Source organism: Rhopilema esculentum, chromosome 16 (genome assembly GCF_057945365.1).
Source record: "Rhopilema esculentum isolate cy_ngs chromosome 16, ASM5794536v1, whole genome shotgun sequence".
Taxonomy (NCBI): domain Eukaryota; kingdom Metazoa; phylum Cnidaria; class Scyphozoa; order Rhizostomeae; family Rhizostomatidae; genus Rhopilema; species Rhopilema esculentum.
Window position 1 is genome coordinate 3,731,026 of NC_142830.1, and position 12,831 is coordinate 3,743,856.

The following is a 12,831-nucleotide window of genomic DNA, read 5'->3' on the forward strand; positions in this document are numbered from 1 at the left end:
AATCACAAGCAAGCCAAGAACAAAGAAACCCACAACAGTTTTATTCAAAGTTATCAATCTAAAGTGTCTGCGTTTATTCTGCAACGAGATGGTATTATTTCACCGCCAGGAGTCTTCCTCGGTTAATACACGCTTTCTTTTTTACAGAAAAACCGTCTATAAAAGGTTGAGCCTTAAGATAACTTAGAAATTAGGAAACCATTGTACTAATTTCCCACAACCTTTGGTAACTGCTTAAAAATCCTTCTTTTAAAGATAGGATGAAAATTATTTGTTTTCACGATTGGGCAGCTACATCCTCTTAAACTGACATAAATAAAAAGAAAGATAAACTCTTTGCGACTTTTTATGTGTTCTACCTCATGTTAGTCTTATGTTACCATTTTGTGTTTCTAAAAAGTAGCTTTTCAGTAATTGGTATTAAAGAAATCTTAAAGAAATTTTTAGCACTAGAATCAACAACACAATACAGTAAAGCGAATCATGTTTAAGAGAAAGAAATGTCAGTTAAGATTGACATGAACCATTCACTATTCATTGGAGATGTCTCGGCAGATTTTGTACGTGAAACCGCTAGCTGAACTTTCAATTTACTGATTTAATATAAGGTGGACCCTGCAGTTTAGAAAGCGGCGACATAAATGTATAGATGATATCTTTTAGAATGGGACAGCATGCTGGCACGTTCGCACTCTTTGCTGACTTATGTAAGATATTCGATAGATTGTGCCTTTTTTGGTTTCTATTGCAAAAAGTTGAAATTGAAAAAGAAAATGTCTTTATGCTTATTTTCATCATCATTATCTCTGTTGTCGTTGTAATCATCGCAATGATCCATTTGCAATCATCAATCATCATTGACATATCATTCTTAACCACTAATCACAAATCCTCTTCATTCCCTAACACCGTTCAAAGGCACATTTTTTAACATTTTAGAGCATCAAATGAAGAGATTTCTAAGAAAATTTGTCTCTGAATTTGTCCCCAGCAAGACCAATGTTTTTCACAATGGCGGCGTCAGTGGTCAATGTGTAGCGGTGATGGGTTATGGCTGGGCAAAGTAAATTGCCAGAAAACTTTTAGCCAGCAGTAAACAAATTAAGACACTCGTGACTTATTCTTGGTTACGTAGATGTAGATGCAGTTTGGAACCATGGAATAACATCACGAAATTCATTAAAGTATTACCTCGCCTCAAACATTTTCTAACTGCATAATAGGAATTAAAAAACCTTTCTGCCAAGAGCTGGGAGGGACGTGCTCATCCCCAGGCACCCTCTCCCCCCTGTAGCACTGAGATTTGAACTTCAACTACTCTAGCTATCGAGGATTCCGATGGTAAGAAGATCGGAGGTCTGTAAAATCATAAAAATTTCTTGTGTATGATAGCATCAAAATAAAACAAGGTAAAGCGAAAATTTCCAAACCCGAAACTTGGAAAACGTAGTATTTCAGAACTGAGCTTAAAGTCGACTGATATTATCAAGCGACAAAATTTTATATTATCAGACGTTCCATGATCAATACGAGTTGTCTTTTGTCACAGCTTTTAAATCTCACCGCAAGTTTCTTATAGCTGTTGAGTTGCGTATCAAACATAAGTTGAGTTGCTATAACACCTTTGTAATACTTATCCTTCACAATGCTTAATATCTTAATACGCTATGTTATATAAAAAAATGCATAACTCATTAAGTTTCGAAGCACATACCTTTTCAATCGTTGGTTCTCCAAATCTAACTTGGGAAATCGTCGAATTTGAGTTGCAAACTGAAATGATCAAGAGAGGAAATAAGCGCAATGGATTTCCAGCCTCCTGAAGTTTGACAAGTTTAAAGTTGAACCATACACAAGAAAGTCAGTGCATCCAGCAGCATGTAAATAGTATATATCGCATACGGCGAAGGTTATTAAGAAAACCTGTTTAACCCACCCCTGCGTCTGCTTTAAACAGAGCCGTTTCATAACCAATCCATTAATCCAGTGGTCTCACTAGATCTACCGTTCATAAGACTGTTGTTATGCGTCGCCGCTCCGGGATTACTTGGCCAATCAATCACTTTCACGATTTAAGAACATTTTGAAGAATTAAAATTGATTTTGAATGCCCTGAAACTGCTGGTCTACCCAAGTGTATACATACCAACCCGACGCTATTGTCAGTTTATCTTCAATTGAAACCGTATGAGCTACTTAAGTAATGCGCATTGCCATACAAGTAATGTGCAGGAGGATACACAAAACATACTGGAAAGAGCTCACAACAGTCAAGTTTCCGGTCAAATGATTAAATATTTTTCCCATGGAGTGTCAATGTTTTATCTTGTAAGGATTCAACATTCGTCTGATCACGAGTTGGAAAAACTGGAAGCAGGGGCTGTTACCCGGGGGGAGGGGGGGATTGGTCGGTAAGCACAGTTGTCTGCTTTCAGCATGTGAAATTTTTGAAGATATTCTGATTTATGGACTCCCCACCCTACCACGAAGTTCAAGAAGCCGCTCCTTTTAACCCTTTTTGACTGATTTCTTTTAACGAGCGTTATCGTGTGCGAAAGGCAGCAACTTCTAACTTTTTGTCCTGGTCTCTCTATTGCCAACATCTTTTATGTACAAAAGAGATACCAGATACTGCAAAGCCAAACCAAACGAAACCTAACGACCACGCCTCTGATTGATATTCAGTAGCAGTGCCGTCGGAACGAAATTCATATTGGGGGAGGGGGGGCTGCCCATTGTATTCCCTCTCATTTAGTACACTGTTATAAAGGAAATATACTACAGTCTGACCCCCATTCCAACGGGCCTGAGTAGAGTTAAAGAACTATTGAAAAGCAAAGGACGGAGAAAGATGAGCATTGAAGGCAAAAGTGGGAGCGACTGCCCTAACGATCTATGATGCTGATGATATCTAGAAGTTGAAGTATTTTCAGTTTTCTTTATAAATTCATAGGTTGGTAAGCACAGTATATATCTACAATGCCTGCCGAAAGTACTTGGAACACCCGGCTATTTACGTTGTATTTGATATCTTTCATTCCTTTCATGAAAAAAAATTACTACTTCCGCCCCCTGCCCTCTAAAACAATGTTGATAATTTAAAGAAATATCATAAAAGAAACGCAAAAGAAAGTGCTTCCTAAAATCCTAACCCATTTCATAGTAAACTAATATTGTTTTGTAGGGGAGAGGGGGATGATTGATTATGACCTTAGAAATTGACATCAATGTCCCAAGACTTTTGGCAGGCATTGTAGATAATCGTAAGAAGCTAGGCATTTCTCAAAATGCCAGTGGCAGAAATCATGGGGGTAGGGGGGGGGGGCTCGAGCCTCTCGTCGGAAAATTCAGGCTTTCGTCAGATAATTGACAACCGTTTAACGTGTCGGAATTACTGCAAGAAATCGTTCTGAAATGTATTTTAAGCTAATCTAGGGTGCATGTTCGCCAAATTTTCTGCTCGCTTCGCTCGCAGGTGATCCGTATTTTCCCTTTTTACCACAGGGGGCTCTATAACCTCTTTGTGCCCTTTTTGCAAAATTTGAACATAGCATAGCTGATAAAATAGCACTTAGTACTTAGCAATAAAACAAACAATATATGACCGAAATAAAAAATGCTTGTGAATTGTATATTTAACTTCAGTTCCGTAAAGATTAGCCGAAGTTTCCATCGGATTCTTCTAAATAAAAGTTATTTTCAAACGTATTTCCAACTGAAGAAAACATGATAAAATGCAGAAAATGAACATTACAATTACAATCATCTTATTATCATGAACGACTTGTAAATAGTGTAATCGGTTGGCCTCGTGTATCATCAATTGACTTAGATGAGATGTCAATCTTGATATCAAAAATCATAATGGATTTTTCTTCTTGATACCTAATTTCGGCTTGGTTTGCAAAGATTTCTGAAGGGTCCCGCCAAAAATCACCTATTTTAATCAAAAGGTGCAGTTTCCTTAAAATTAGACATGACCCAAGATGATATCTTGTCGGAAAATCGTAACTGCCCCCCCCCTCCCCGAATTAAAGCCTCAATTTCCGCCACTGCAAAATACACAGTTGAATCGCATCCTCTAAGTAAAGCTTCTTGGTCGAAACCTGCTGCAAAGCTTTGGGATAAACTCTAGTTCCATTTAAAGTACGGTCCGTAACATAACACAAGCATGCTTCTTGAAATAATGAAACTTGCTGTAAAGCACTGGCAAAGCGACTAAACGTTTCACTAAACTTACTCAACATTATTGAACTGGGGTTGTAGGGGATCTTGCATAGGAATTTTTTTATGTTTCTTATGTTGTATGTTAGCATAAAAAACTTCAAGTATAAGAAGTGGATAAAAATAAGAATTTGATGGAACGAAGGGAAAAGAAAATACTTTTTAGCACATTGATAACAAAGTTGACTGTTGAAGAAAACACAGTAGTGTACAAGGAGATGAAGCAGATGTGTCACGAAGGCATTCTAGATATTTTGGGTCACGTAGAAAACAGAGAAAATCCATGGAAAACCTTTGGATTCCCACAACTACGGCGCCTGCGCTGGCACAACAAATGTTTAACTGGTGACAAAAAGACTGGACATTGGCTAAACAACACTAAACAACGCTAAACATGTTGACCAGAATCAAACTTTGCTCAACAACACGACTAAACAATACTAAAAAGGGTGGCAAAACGAATAAACTTTCCACGAAACAAAAGTTGAGTGAAATGCTTAGTGAAATGTTTAGTCGTTTCGCCAGGGCCTAAAGCCAGTAACCCTGTTTCTATGAAGTGAGAGCTGAAAAAGCACCTTGCCTAAATAGGTGGTCTGATTGATATATGCTTTTTCTGATACCCAAAAAGCGATTTTAAAACAAAAGATATTTTACCAATGTTTCTCCCTTTTTTTCTGTGAGGCACATTTAGGCTTGCTAAATGGAAAGTTGTGTGAAACCACGCGGGACATTCATTTTTGCAAATAGCGTACGAGATTATAAAGAAAATATAGGTACTTAAAATGATTTTCTGATAAAACAACAAGAGTTTCACTGAAGTGACTTGCCTCTAGAGAAATAATTTTTTCCCTGCGCTTGTTAAAATAGTTAAACCACTCCCTTGATGTACTATTGTATAACCGTCGATCTAAAAAACAGGTACCACAAAAGGGACCTTAATTTTAGGGTACTGTATCAATTTGGCTTTAAAAATATTATCTAGAGTGGAAAATAAACATTACTAAAAAAGGTTGGAAGAGTGTTTGCTCATTTTGGTGTAAATCTTCGTCACGTAAGTTTGTGAACTGGGAAGTCAATGAAAACTTACATCATTCAAGAACCTCTCTTATGTACGAAATAATTAAACAATAATCTTTAGAAAAACAGTTAGAAAATAGAGGGATAAAATTTGTATCTCTGTTTAACTATCCAGGGAAGAATGAAGATTTGAATGATTGTTTTATTTGTAATTGGAAGGTTTTTGAATAAATAAGAGTAATTTGAATCAAAATAATTATAAGAGGTTTAAAATGAATTTTTAAGCTGAGAGTGATCAACAGTTTACAAATACTCTTGTCGTCATGTTACAGTTGGCGTTTGATGTTAGCGAATTCAGACCTGACCTACTTTATGGACAATGTTCTGTAACTTGAGAGCATCTCTATTTCAAAACCAGGGATGTGTCGATGGCGGGTGTTTTGGGGGGCGTCACGCCCCTGCCCCACCCCCAATGTCTGCAAACTTTAAGATAGTTGGTTATGCAGCGGTAACCTTAGCATTGATTAGAAAGTTTGACCAAATTTCAACCTGTAATTCATTTATTTTGTTAGTCGTGGTTGGTCGTAGTCAACTTTCTTTTTTGTAATTCACTCTTTTTTATAAGAGCAATTTTTTTTAAGAACACGAGTCTCGAAGTTGGTCGAAAGTTAAGAACAAATTAAGAACGAGCTGAGGCTAAGCTACTGTAAAATGCAATTTTGAACAACGTTTTATCTAAAAAATGAGGATATTTAGCCATGTGTGGGTGTTTTTTCTGTGATTATTCAAACTTGTCGGCAAATAAAGGTTGTCTCACTCATTATGTTGGCAAATGAGGCCTGAACACCTCACAGAGCGAAAAGGCTAGCTATTGCACTGCTTACAACCTATTAATTTAAAACAAATTAAGAACAATCCAGCCTCAGAATTTCGAAAAAAAGGTAAGCCATAACTTAAATTTACTGGTTCGTAAAAAAAGAGTGCATTGCAAATAATAACTGCCTGCAAAAACGACTGCAAAAAATGACTGCGAGAAATTTTTTGAGAAGCATTTTAAGCTAATCTGAAAGGTGTGGTCGAAAAAAATTTCTGCTCGTTCCGCTCGCGGGGGCCTCATCTTACCATTTTGCTCCAGAGCCTCTGAAACCCCTTGAACTGTAGTTCATTTTTGCAGATAAACCTAACATTAGATTTTTGCAAAATAATGCTCATGGATTCACCTAAAAACGCGAACTCCGGGAAAATTAGTTTCCGCAAACTTAATTTCCTTATACTTTCATGCCATCATTTGCTCTTACTTTGTTATCATTGAATGTATATATGATACTCTCTTTCATTGTTAAAATATGGAGAAAAAGTCGGTCAAAAAAGTAAAGTTGGCCATTTTTTTCTTAACGCCCCCCCCCCCCCAAGCAAAATTGTCTAGGCACATCACTGGTCAAAACTAACTTTTTTTCTAATTCTTAGAACAGAACAGGAGGGATCGTTTCAAGCCCTTTGGTTTTCCAGAAGCTTGTCTATAAAATCAGGTTAATCTGTAGTTGAGAAAGATATACAGGAACAAAGCAATACGACGACGAGAATCCAATGTCACGAAATAAAATTTTCAAAATGAATTAAATTTAAAGCATATTCTTTAAATCTAATTAATTTTGAAAATTTTATTTTGTGACATTGGATTCTCGTCGTCGTATTGCTTTGTTCCTTAATATCTTTCGTAACGTCACCCATTGCAAGATTCACAGAATCCGGCGGACAGCCTATCCTGCGGTTCTTCCTTCTCACACATTATAATCTGTAGTTGCCAGGCGAAATATTATGTTGGTCAATTAAATTGCTTTGCAGTAAAAAGAAAAGAATCTACTTTTATTTGTCTTCGCCAGGTAATTCGATTTTGCGTAACCCTGTAAGTCAGAAAGGTCAGGTAACGCCCCTGCTAGGCAAACTCTCTTCTAGCAGCAACCTGTCTGCCGATACTGTTTCTTCACGCAGATAACATTTGTAAAATTAAAATCTCGACTACTTGAGCACCTCTCTGAGCACTTATCCCATCTTTACTTGTCGGTTTAAGAAGAACCGTTTGATATTCATTGTTCGAGCATAATTGCTCCCATCTGCATTAAAAATGCAATCGAAAAGCACATTGTGGTATGGGAACCTCCGAGGGTAAGTAACATATGTCCCCTCATCTCCTCACCCAGTTGCTTCAGTTACAGTCAATAGGCAATGCGAGATCTGGTCTATTATTTATCAAGTAATAGGGAATTGTTTGTGAGTTTTTCAGATAATTCTGGGAGCTTTCTAATAGTGGCTTTTAAGGACCATCTACTCACATCAATGGGGAAACATGTTTGGTTCTATCCGTGAATTAAAAAAACGAAAACAAAGTCATCTGAAGATCAAGAACGACACATTTGATGTTGGAAATCATCTAAAACTTAATATGCTTGGTGTTTGTTTAGAGCTAACAGAAATCAAATTCAAGGATAAAGTATAAGAAATAATTTACTGTACCATTGCATAAAACTATGATGGCGAAATGCAGCTTGCTGTCACTCTTCGATCACAGGGATGAAAGTTTCATAACGAAAAGATTTACATCAAGTGTCTGTACCTTCTTTTGACCAACAGGCTACCGCTTCTTGAAAAACTGTTTACTTGCTGCTGTAAGATACTTAATAGGACCGCTTTGGTATTGTTGTAAAATTCTGATTACTTTTGCAGCTGAAGGAAGTGAAAAAGCTTATTCAATATAGCGTGTTATCAGCCACTGAAGGATTTTTGTTTTGTAATGATAAGAAAAAGAAAGTGGCGTTGTACCCACGAAATCTACTTTTCTTTCTACGACATCTAATGGTCAAAGAAGGTCAGTTTCCTATTTTCCGTCCGAAAGCATAATTATAGCTACAAGCTTTTCAGTGACATTGAAGGTTTTTGTCGACTCTCCACAGTTGCTTATGCACAGTTTCAATAAAAGACCTCGGTTTAGAATATGTCTGGCCTCGGTTTAGTGTATGTTTCACAACTTAGTGTATGGAAATTTAGCTCACCGATACATAAAAGCGTAAATACAACAAATTTATATTTTGCTGGTGATTCTCTTGTTTATTAAGTGGACATTGCAAATTTGATTATGAATTTCGAACGTTTTAATATATAATTGAATACATTATATATTTCATATATATATATATAAAAGACAATTTGATATAAAGTTTATACAATATATCAATAAATTGTATGAATAGAACAATTTGGATGTAATATTTGAACAAACAAAGGTATCCTGTCGCTGTGTACGAAGAATGCCGGTACTCTTTTGGTGCTTTGTAGGTAGCTTCATAGTATCCGCTACGCAAAGATTTGAATTTTATAGTATCATTAAAAATCATGAACAACAGCAAATGAAAACGTCACCGCGTACTTTTTTACAAGAAATATTGCTCGTGTGGCAAGGTTCTTTTAATTTAGGACGCAATTTATCTAGAAGGTTCTTAGATTGTTTTATCGAAAGTAAGAATTTCTGAATAACATACAAAAACCTCCCAGATGATTTAGAGCTTTCAGGGCCAGAAATATACTACAAAAAGTTATGTTCATGACTATCTTTATCACCTTGACCTGACAGTGTCCAGAAATGCCGTCAACCTCCCTCCGGCCAAGAAAATCGTGCTATAAAACTTCCCTTGTCTTTAATTGGTCTAAAATGGACGTGGTCAGGAAATCGGGGTACTCAACTAGTCTTGATCCTCTTTCCTGGCACCTGTTTTTCCAAACCTTTTTTGAAAATGTGTAGCTTGTTTTCAGTTAGAGATACTTTTGAGACAGATGTAAAGTTACATGCTTTATTGATTAATTACAAAAGCGTGTCATAATTTAAATACATGACTTAAAAAAAATTAACTCCTAAATTTTACAGTGCAACGCAGATCTGCGAACACATTCAGCTTTTGAATAATATTTGTTTTTTTGTCTGATTGTAATTTGTAAACCAAAAGGATTTCTTCAATTTTCTCAACTTTCCATTTTTTGGACACCTTCCTTGATTTCTTTTTGTCTCTATAACCCTCCTCCGGCTGGTTTTTTTACAACCCTCGTCCAGCTGGTTGTTTCTACAACCCTCCGCCTCCTGAACTGCTATGATGACGTATAAGTAGTTTGTATTTTGTTCAGCATGGTACTGCATGGTACTGTACTGGGCTGTATTGTGCTGTATTGTACTTTATTGTGTATTTATGGTGTATTTTGTAAAGTATAGGAATATTTGTAATGTTGGGTGTGGAGGCAACTCGCTAAAGTTATGTTTTTTGTCCTCACCTAAACAATAATTATATTTGAGTTTTAATTGGTTTTTAATGCTATAAAAAATATCGTTTTTCACACCCTCTGGCCATTGAAATGAGGTATTGCAGTTTATCGGTCTCATAGGGACCAAGACGTTATCTTGCCTTCCCCTGGGACGAGGAAACTGAGCCAACGTGAAAGATGCATTTCTTCCTGTGAAAAGGTTAGGCCATTTTTTGCAATGTCCATGTACTCTACTAACTGGTGTCAAACAACTAGGGTAGTGACTATTTAAGTTACCCAAGAGCTGAAACTAAGAATACTCGTTACTGTAGATATAATAACTCTGTTATTCATACTTGCGAATGTGAATATAAGCAAATTGCAGGTTGCAGTTATTAGTAAACTCGATGCTGTCGAGGTTTATGGCTAAATGACCCTTGGCGCAAAATCCTCAACCAACGTGAAGAAATATTACAGTGTAGGGCCATTTTAAAGAAGAGCAGCAAAGCGGGCCTAGAGTTGGCATTACAACATGTTCTTGATGTCGATGAGGTTTATTCAAGTATTGCCATTTTGATCTTTTAAGGAACGTAACCATTTGAACAGATGTAACTGTGCCAATTTAACAACAAATATTGATGAAGAAGCAAATTAATTATCGTGGTATTTGGGGCCAGGAGTACAAGACCACCCACAAGGATAATACTGGAGCTAAATTCATGAACTCTTTGACCAGGTGACGGGGTAAGCGAGAGAGGAGGAGCAAAGATGAAATGGTAAGTGCAATACTACATCCCTCGTTTAATTTTGCAAGCTTTCAAAGTAAGAGAATTTCTCAAGGTTTGACACAATACTGCTCGTTATACGTTCATCTGTAGCTAGCATAGCATATCATTTATGGCATATGGTATGGTATGGTTTGGTATGATATGGTATGTTATGTTATGTTATGTTATGGTATGGTATGGTATGTATGTTATGTTATGTTATGGTATGGTATGGTATGGTATGGTATGGTATGGTATGGTATGGTATGGTATGGTATGGTATGGTATGGTATGGTATGGTATGGTATGGTATGGTATGGTATGGTATGGTATGGTATGGTATGGTATGGTATGGTATGGTATGGTATGGTATGGTATGGTACGGTTTGGTACGGTTTGGTACGGTATGGTGTGGTATGGTGTGGTGTGGTATGGTGTGGTATGGTGTGGTATGGTGTGGTATGGTATGGTGTGGTATGGTATGCATAGGCACAATACTGTTCGTTATACGTTTATTGGTAGATAGCATAGTGTATCATTTATAGCATATTGAGTGCAGAATGTATACTATAGTATTCAGTACCTTGACGATTTTGAGTAGGGGGGGGGGGTGTAAAAGGGTGATTTTACCGACCGATTTCAACTCTTGCTAATCAATGTATAATTTTAAAGTCACATACTGTGAATTTTAACCGTTTTATCAATATGATCTTGTCAATTACGAGCAAATGAGTTCCTTCCACGTGCTATCAAGATACGCATCTACCGACATTTCATACCATTTACCGACCATCCGTAAAATTTACCGACCAACTTTCCAAAAGTGGGGGTGTACCACGCCCCTCCCCCACACTCCCCCCGGTAGGTACGCCCCTGATAATATTATACAAGGTGTGATGAATATGGCATGCTATGGTTTGCTATGCATAGGCGCAACTACGTGCAGCTCCATTCGAGAAATTACAAAAAACAGGTTCCTTTGAAGCCGAGATTCTCTATCAGTTCTGGTAATTTTTCTATCTAATTGTACTAACATCAAGAAATTAAGATGAAAAAGCCTGTTGCTAATTTGTGTTTTGGATTCATTTAGTCTATAGTTTTTATCCAATTTCCCATACGGATTAATTTGTTTCAGTGAAGGACTGCCACCTACAAATTAGAAATTTGATTGTCTTAAAGTTGCTCTTTAGTGATGGGGCGAAGCTGCTTTAGTGATGGGGCAAAGCTGTTCCTTTACCGCCAAAGGGTACCCTTAGAGGATTCGATTTCATTTTCAAAGGGCATTAAATGATAACCTATGAGACAGATATCGGATTACTCTCAGCCGGGCTTATAATTTAAGCACAAAGAACATCATAATCAGACCACATCAAGTAGTCAGGAGTTGATATCAAATCGATTTAAGTATCAAGTCAATCATTACCAGTGTTTCTTGCAGGATAACACGGGTCAGATGTACACAAACTTTGACCTTATTGTTATTGTGATCAAACAGAACCGCATGCGATAAACTTCTAACGAGAGTTCTACGTCACAAATAGAAGTTTTCTTTTACCAACGATTTTCTTTTGCGCTGTATCTTCATAGACATAACAACGAAGAATGGGTTTTCACTAAGAAAAGCACGGCGCTAGTAGCATTGGTTTTTTTACAGTCAATATCCTACAGAGGCCTCCGTTCAATCAAATAAAAAATTCGCCACCGATTGAGTTCCAGACAGGCACTAAAAATAGCGTTAAACATCCACTGTCCTTCTTTACGAATAAGACGATCCAATATAGGTTTTTCAGAATTACAATGTTTTCTTTAATTATCCTTATTTTCAAGGCGCCTTTATGATAAGGCCCGTAAACGACGCGTGGTCGTATTCTGTTTTTTCAAATGATTATGTACTTTACTATATCTTAATTGCCAGACTTGTCGAGGAGGGTAGATAGATGTGCTGATAATGAGCTAATAGCTATTAATTTATAATTTGTACACGATATCTTCTGTTTTTCAAAATAAGGAGGCCATAGATTTTGTGCGACATACTCGTTATTCTATTATAAATTATACTTATAGTTATAGTATACTCGACATACTTATAGTATAGAGTCTTCATTAGCTATAGTACGTTGTTATTGACCATGGTCTTCCAAAGTGCAAAAAGATGTTGAGAATCTTCTTAACATGCAAAGTTTAGTTTGGTTCTTTGATCGTGAAGCGTAGCTTATTCGCGTATTTACATCGTTCGCCGTATACCTTTGAGTCATCGCTCTACTAATATTCTTGGTTTTCACGCTTTCATTGGTATCTTTACAAGCGCTTAAACAAATTGCTGAGCAAATGAATCCAGTACAGAAGGCTCTGAGTCAGGAGTGATGGATCGCAGTACATATTTCTTCAGCAACAAATTTGAAGATCTTATCGTTATGGACGATTTCAATACACCAATTCGACTTACGGCCTCGTTTTGAAAATTTCTCCTAACCTAATTATACGACTTTCTAAAGCTCAGATTTGATTCTATCACCATAATTTTAGGCCGGATACA

General features: G+C 36.9%; 2 protein-coding genes across 9 annotated transcripts in view; one reads left to right on the top strand and one right to left on the bottom strand.

The window, feature by feature from the left end:
• Positions 1 to 9,255, top strand: part of LOC135682808 (tuftelin-interacting protein 11) — a 38,349-nt gene extending 29,094 nt beyond the window's left edge. The window contains exon 26 of the mRNA XM_089113193.1: positions 940 to 9,255. The gene's annotated coding sequence lies outside the window, so the exon portion shown is untranslated. The remainder of the gene's footprint in view (positions 1 to 939) is intronic.
• The window catches only part of LOC135682810 (beta-2 adrenergic receptor-like), a 49,656-nt gene that overhangs the window by 2,630 nt on the left and 34,195 nt on the right, over positions 1 to 12,831 (bottom strand). For 6 of the 8 annotated variants that reach the window (XM_065197856.2, XM_065197854.2, XM_065197852.2 and 3 more), the window contains exon 3: positions 1,715 to 1,773. The gene's annotated coding sequence lies outside the window, so the exon portion shown is untranslated. Of the gene's footprint in view, positions 1 to 1,714; positions 1,774 to 1,936; positions 2,078 to 7,755; positions 7,891 to 12,831 lie in introns of those variants that run through there. The other 2 variants (XM_065197859.2, XM_065197858.2) reach the window with 2 other exon arrangements.